Source organism: Melanerpes formicivorus, unplaced genomic scaffold, assembly GCF_026170545.1.
Source record: "Melanerpes formicivorus ecotype bairdi unplaced genomic scaffold, bMelFor1.0.p_v2 SCAF_67, whole genome shotgun sequence".
NCBI classification, from domain to species: domain Eukaryota; kingdom Metazoa; phylum Chordata; class Aves; order Piciformes; family Picidae; genus Melanerpes; species Melanerpes formicivorus.
The window spans coordinates 1,912,479-1,918,478 of NW_027142419.1; the positions used below are offsets into that span (position 1 = coordinate 1,912,479).

At 64.0% G+C, this 6,000-nt stretch overlaps 1 protein-coding gene across 3 annotated transcripts in view; it reads right to left on the reverse strand.

The window, feature by feature from the left end:
• The window catches only part of HP1BP3 (heterochromatin protein 1 binding protein 3), a 41,118-nt gene extending 39,613 nt beyond the window's left edge, over window positions 1-1,505 (reverse strand). For 2 of the 3 annotated variants that reach the window (XM_068162789.1, XM_068162787.1), the window contains exon 1: window positions 1,432-1,505. The gene's annotated coding sequence lies outside the window, so the exon portion shown is untranslated. The remainder of the gene's footprint in view (window positions 1-1,431) is intronic. The other variant, XM_068162790.1, reaches the window with a different exon arrangement.
• Between the last annotated feature and the right edge of the window lie 4,495 nt (window positions 1,506-6,000).

Sequence of the window (6,000 nt, forward strand, 5' to 3'; positions counted from 1 at the left end):
TGCTGAGCAGCATCCCCTGGTCTGGAGCTGTCCCCAGGCACCATAAGCTGGTGGAGCCAAGCCTGGCCTGGCCAGAGCTAGCCCAGGTAAGATTTTGGTACACTGCTCCTTGTAAGTCTTTGCAAGGTTCCCCCCCCACCACCAGAACCACAGGCCTAAGTGACAACAAACCCAAAATAAACCTGCTGGCTCTGAACCTGGAATGGAAGTGCCTCTGGAACAGTCCTGCTGCAGAGTGGAATGTCACAGCCTTCCCTCCGGCATGTGCAGTAAGGGCAGAAGGGTAATTAGCACTCATGAAGAGGCTGTGACCACCGCAGGGTCTCAGGAGGGCCACATCCACCTCCGGCAGCACCGAGGGTTAAGGTCTTCTTCTCGGCGGCAGAGCCACCCCGACGCCTTCGGCAGAGGCTCTCCTGGAGCGGCAGCACCGCCCCGACCCCTGCCCGAGTGAGCTTGGGGAAGGCACAACACAGCCCAGCAACCCCAAGGCGGGAAGGCTACTGCGGGAGCCAGGGCGCTTCCGAAGTTCACAAAGAGCCATCGTTTATTGTGCCGCCCCCCCGGCAGCCCCTTCCAGCGCTGACCTTCCCCCCGCGGCCCGGGGCGCACCCGCCGCTGCTGACGGAGTGCCAGCGGCGCGGGAGAGCAGGGTGGTGACGCCCGCGCCGCCCCCGCCAGAGAGCGCAGGGACGGGGCCCGCGCGCTGCCGCGGCTCGAGCGCTGCCAGGCTCCGCGCGCTGCCGGGCTCCGAGCGCTGCCGGGCTCCGAGCGCTGCCGGGCTCCGAGCGCTGCCGGGCTCCGAGCGCTGCCGGGCCCCGAGCGCTGCCAGGCCCTGCACCCGGCCGGGCTCCGCACCCCTGCCAGGCCCCGCACCCTGCCGGGCCCCGCACCCTGCCGGGCTCCGCACCCCTGCCGGGCCCCGCACCCCTGCCGGGCCCCGCACCCCTGCCGGGCCCCGCACCCCTGCCGGGCCCCGCACCCCTGCCGGGCCCCGCACCCCTGCCGGGCCCCGCACCCGGTCGGGCCCCGCACCCGGTCGGGCCCCGCGCACTGCCAGGCCCCGCACCCGGCCGGGCCCAACCGCGCCGCCGCTCCGCTCCGCCCCGCGCCCGCCGACACCCGGAGGCCGGGGCTCCTCCTCGGGCCTGGCTGGGGGCGAGTCCGGCACCCCGCGAGCCTCTGCAGGGTCGAGGGGAGCGGGCGGGGAAAGAGGCCGGGCTGCGCTGCCCACCGCGACAACAGCCTCTGTCACGACAGGCCCCTCCCGAGGCCTGTCAGGAGGGGGCGCGGCACTGAAGGGAGTTCCCAGGCCCCTGCAGCGGCCCCAGCGCCTCACAGGCAGCCGCCCCGCGGCCTACCGGGCCTAGTCCCCCCACCCCTTCCCCGGGGCCAGGATGGGGCAGGCGGGCGAGGCGGGGGGGAACTCACCAGCGGGCCCGGCGGACACAAAGCGGCCCCTCTAATGGCGGCGGCGGCGGGGAACCGGCGGCTGGGGGGGGGGGGGGTCCGGGGGCAAAGGGGCGGGGGCGGGACCGCCGCGACGGGGGTGTGGCCGCGCGCGCGCGAGGGGGTGGGCGGGGCCGCGCCGGAGCCGGCGGCCAATGGGAGGCCGCGGGCATTTTTCGAACGCCGGCCCCCGCTCCCCTCCCCGCCTCCACGTCGCGCGCGACGGGGCGGGGCGAGGGGAAGGGAGAGCGGCGCGCGCGCGGACCCGCCTCGCCCGGCGCGACGGCGTGGGCGTCACGCGTGCGCCTGCGCGCGCTTCCCGCCGTCGCGCTGGGGAGCTTTCCCGCCCTTCTGCCCCCTGAGGGCGCTCAGGCGCCCTGCCCGCTCAGCCCCCCCTAGCCCCCCGCGACGCGCACCGCATCGCCCCTGCCCCGGCGCGCCCGGAGCCCTGCAGCTCTGCATCGCCCCTGCCCCGGCGCGCCCGGAGCCCTGCAGCTCTGCATCGCCCCTGCCCCGGCGCGCCCGGAGCCCTGCAGCTCTGCATCGCCCCTGCCCCGGCGCGCCCGGAGCCAGGCTGCCTGCCCTGCAGCTCTGCATCGCCCCTGCCCCGGCGCGCCCGGAGCTCTGCATCGCCCCTGCCCCGGCCCGCCCGGAGCCGGGCTGCCTGCCCCGGAGCTCTGCATCGCCCCTGCCCCGGAGCTCTGCATCGCCCCTGCCCCAGAGCTCTGCATCATCCCTGCCTCGTCCCGCCCGGAGCCGGGCTGCCTGCCCTGCAGCTCTGCATCGCCCCTGCCCCAGCCCGCCCGGAGCCAGGCTGCCTGCTCTGCAGTTCTGCCTTGCTGCCCTGCAGCTCTGCGTTGCTGCCCTGGAGCTCTGCATTGCTGCCCTGGCCTCTTGCTTTGCCCAGTTCTCGCCGTTTGTGGTCCCTCCAGTGCCTGCCTCGACTCTGCCTCAGTCTCCTTAGCTCCCCACCTGCTGGTCTCCTTACCTGTGTGGCTGACACCCTGCCTCCTTTAGCACTGAATGGTGGGGACTGGAAGGGATCTCTGCTAGAGCAGCATCTCCTAGACTAAAGCACACCAGAACCTGCCCAGCTGGGTTTGGAATGCCTCCAGAGACTCCACAACCTCTCTGGGCAGCCTGCTCCAGGGCTCAGCACCCTCACACCAAACAACTTTCTCCTCCTGGGTGCCAGTTTGTGCCCTCTGCCCCTTGGCCTGGCCCTGGGCACCACTGAGCAGAGCCTGGCCCCAGCCTCTTGCCCCCCACAGCTCCTTTAGCTCCCCTCTGGGGCTGCTCTTCTGCAGGCTCTCAGCCCCAGGGCTCTCAGCCTTTGCTGCTCCCAGAGCTGCTCCAGGCCCCCCAGCAGCTTCCCAGCCTTCCCTGGACTCTCTCCTGTAGAGTCAGAGAATGGTGCAGGTTGAAAAGGACCTCAAAAGATCATCAGGCTCAACCTTGCATGGGGCAGTGAGCCTAGATGTGATTGAGCATCCTGTCCAACTGCATCTACAAAGCCTCCAGAGATGGGCACTCTGACACTCCTGGAGAGTCATAGAATCAACCAGCTTGGAAAAAACCTGAGAGCTCATCAAGTCCAACCTATTACCTATCACCCAGCACCTCCTGACAACCAAACCATGGCTCCAAGTGCCACATCCAATCCCCTCCTGAACACCTCCGGGGATGGGGACTCCACCACCTCCCTGGGCAGCACATCCCCAGGGCCAATCTCTCTTGCTGGGAAGAACTTTCTCCTCAGCTAGAGCTTATTGCCCTCTACAGCTCCCTGCAGGGAGGTTGGAGCCAGGTGGGGGTTGGTCTCTTCTCCTAGGCAGGCACCCAGCAGCAGAACAAGAGGACACAGTCTCAAGCTGTGGCAGGGGAGGTTTAGACTCGAGGTGAGGAGAAAGTTCTTCCCAGCAAGAGGAATTGGCCATTGGGATGTGCTGCCCAGGGAGGTGGTGGAGTCCCCATCCCTGGAGGTGTTCAGGAGGGGATTGGATGTGGCACTTGGAGCCATGCTTTAATTAGTCAGGAGGTGCTGGGTGACAGCTTGGGCTTGATGATCTCTCAGGTCTTTTCCAACCTTATTGATTCTATGATTCTAAACCTCCCCTGCCACAGCTTGAGACTGTGTCCTCTTGTTCTGGTGCTGGGTGCCTGCCTGGGAGAAGAGCCCAACCCCCACCTGGCTACAACCTCCCTGCAGGGAGTTGTAGAGGGCAATGAGGTCTCCCCTGAGCCTCCTCTTCTCCAGGCTAAGCAACCCCAGCTCCCTCAGCCTCTCCTCACAGGGCTGTGCTCCAGACCCCTCCCCAGCCTTGTTGCCCTTCTCTGGACACCTTCAAGTCTCTCAATGTCCTTCTTGAACTGAGGAGCCCAGAACTGGACACAGGACTCCAGGTGTGGCCTAAGCAGTGCTGAGCACAGGGCACAAGGACTTCCCTGCTCCTGCTGGCCACACTCTTCCTGCTGCAGGCCAGGATGCCCTTGGCCTTCTTGGCACCCTGGGCACACTGCTGGCTCATGTTCAGCTGCTGTCAACCACTACCCCCAGGTCCCTCTCTGCCTGGCTGCTCTCAGCCACTCTGCCCCCAGCCTGTAGCTCTGCCTGGGGTTGCTGTGGCCAAAGTGCAGCCCCTGGCACTTGGACTTGTTGAATGCCATCCTGTTGGCCTCTGCCCTTCTGCCCAGCCTGGCAAGGTCCCTCTGCAGAGCCCTTCTGCCCTCTGCCCTCAGCCTCCTCTTCCCCAGGCTAAGCAACCCCAGCTCCCTCAGCCTCTCCTCACAGGGCTGTGCTCCAGACCCTCCCCAGCCTCACTGCCCTGTTGTTGTTCTGTAGTTCCTGTGTGAGTTTCACTGCTGAGCTCTGGCTGCAAGCTGGAAATTCCCTGTCCCAGCACACTAACAAGCTCTCCCTTGTGTGAATTATCCAGTTTCTGGTTCTGTTTCCTTGCAGGCAGCTCCTCTGCCTGGGCCTCAGCTGCCTGAGGTGAGGATTAGCACTGCAGAGGTGGGAGCCATGGTGGTGCTCTCAGCATGGGGGTCAGTTTAGGTCTGTGCAAAGCACACTGAGGTAAAAGCCTTTTCCTGTGCTCTTGCTCCAGGCTGGTTTGGTTGTTGTTGTTTTGGGGTTTGGGGTTTTTTTGCTAGGCCTGTGGACAGTTTGGTTTGTTTTTCCTCCCCAAATCCCTCTGCTTTCTCTTCATTCCATGTAATTAATTGTACCACTCCTCAGTTCCCTTCCCTGCCTGTCCTGGTTTTCCTTCCTGCCCTGAGTATGCTTTCTACAGACCCTCTCCAAATGCACCACAGAGCTCTGCATCTGCAGTCCCCTGCCCAGGCAGCTTCTCACCTTTGCTTTCTGCATGGGATGCTTGCTGAAGCGCTGCCAACCTCTCTCTCCATCTGAGCTGGTCCAGGTGAAGGCTGTGCAGGCACTAGCAATCCTACTTGGGTGCTTTTGTCCCTCCTGTGGGTGGGAATCCCCTCTGGGAGAACTTTTTACAAGCATGTAAACCATTCAGAGCACTGAATCACAGAATGTCAGGGGCTGGAAGGGACCTCCAGACATCACCCAGTCCAAGCCCCCTCCCACAGCAGGGTCACCCAGAGCAGGTCACCCAGGAACACATCCAGGCAAGTCTTGAGTGTCTCCAGAGAGGGAGGCTCCACAACCCCCCTGGGCAGCCTGCTCCAGGCCTCTGTCACCCTCACAAGGAAAGAATTTCCCTCCTGTTTCCATGGCACTTTCTCTGCCTCAGCTTCCACCACTGCCCCTGGTGCTGCCATTGGGCATCCCCCAGCAGAGCCTGGCTCCAGCCCTGCACAGCTTCATCCCCAGCAATGAGGTCACCCTCAGGCTCCTCCTCTCCAAGCTCCAGAGCCCTCAGCTCCCTCAGGCTCTCCCCATGAGGAAGATGTTCTTCTGCCTTCATCATCTTTGTGGCTCTGCTCTGGATTCTTGCAAGCAGTTGCCTGAGGTCCTTCTTGAACTGAGGTCCCAGAACTGGACACAATATTCCAGCTGCAGCCTCAGCAGGGCAGAGCAGAGGAGGGGGAGAATGTCTCTGGCCTATTAACCACAGCCCTTGTAAGGCACAAGAGCACCACAGAGGGATCTTGCTTCTGCACTGGTGCTTTGAATATTCCCTGTCTAAGCTTTTCCCCCAATGTTTTTATCCCCCTACAGCACTGTACTACACCCAAGAGCATCACCTTCCCGAGCCAAGCTGCTGTGACAGTGGCCTGGCCTTGCTCAGTGTCTTCTTCTTTACTCCAGGTTATAGAACCATACAGCTGTTGAGGTTGGAGGAGACCTTGGAGCTCACCAAGTCCTCCCCTAGAGCTCACAATCCTACCACTAACCACCAGACCACCTCCCTCAGCACCACATCCCTGTGTCTTTTAAACACCTCCAGGGATGGTGGCTCCACCACCTCCCTGGGCAGGCTGTTCCAATCCTTGATAGCCCTTTCCATGAGCAAATCTTCCCTAATGGCCAACCTGCTCCCCCCCAGCACCTCTCCGTGATGCTTTGCCTTCCTAGAG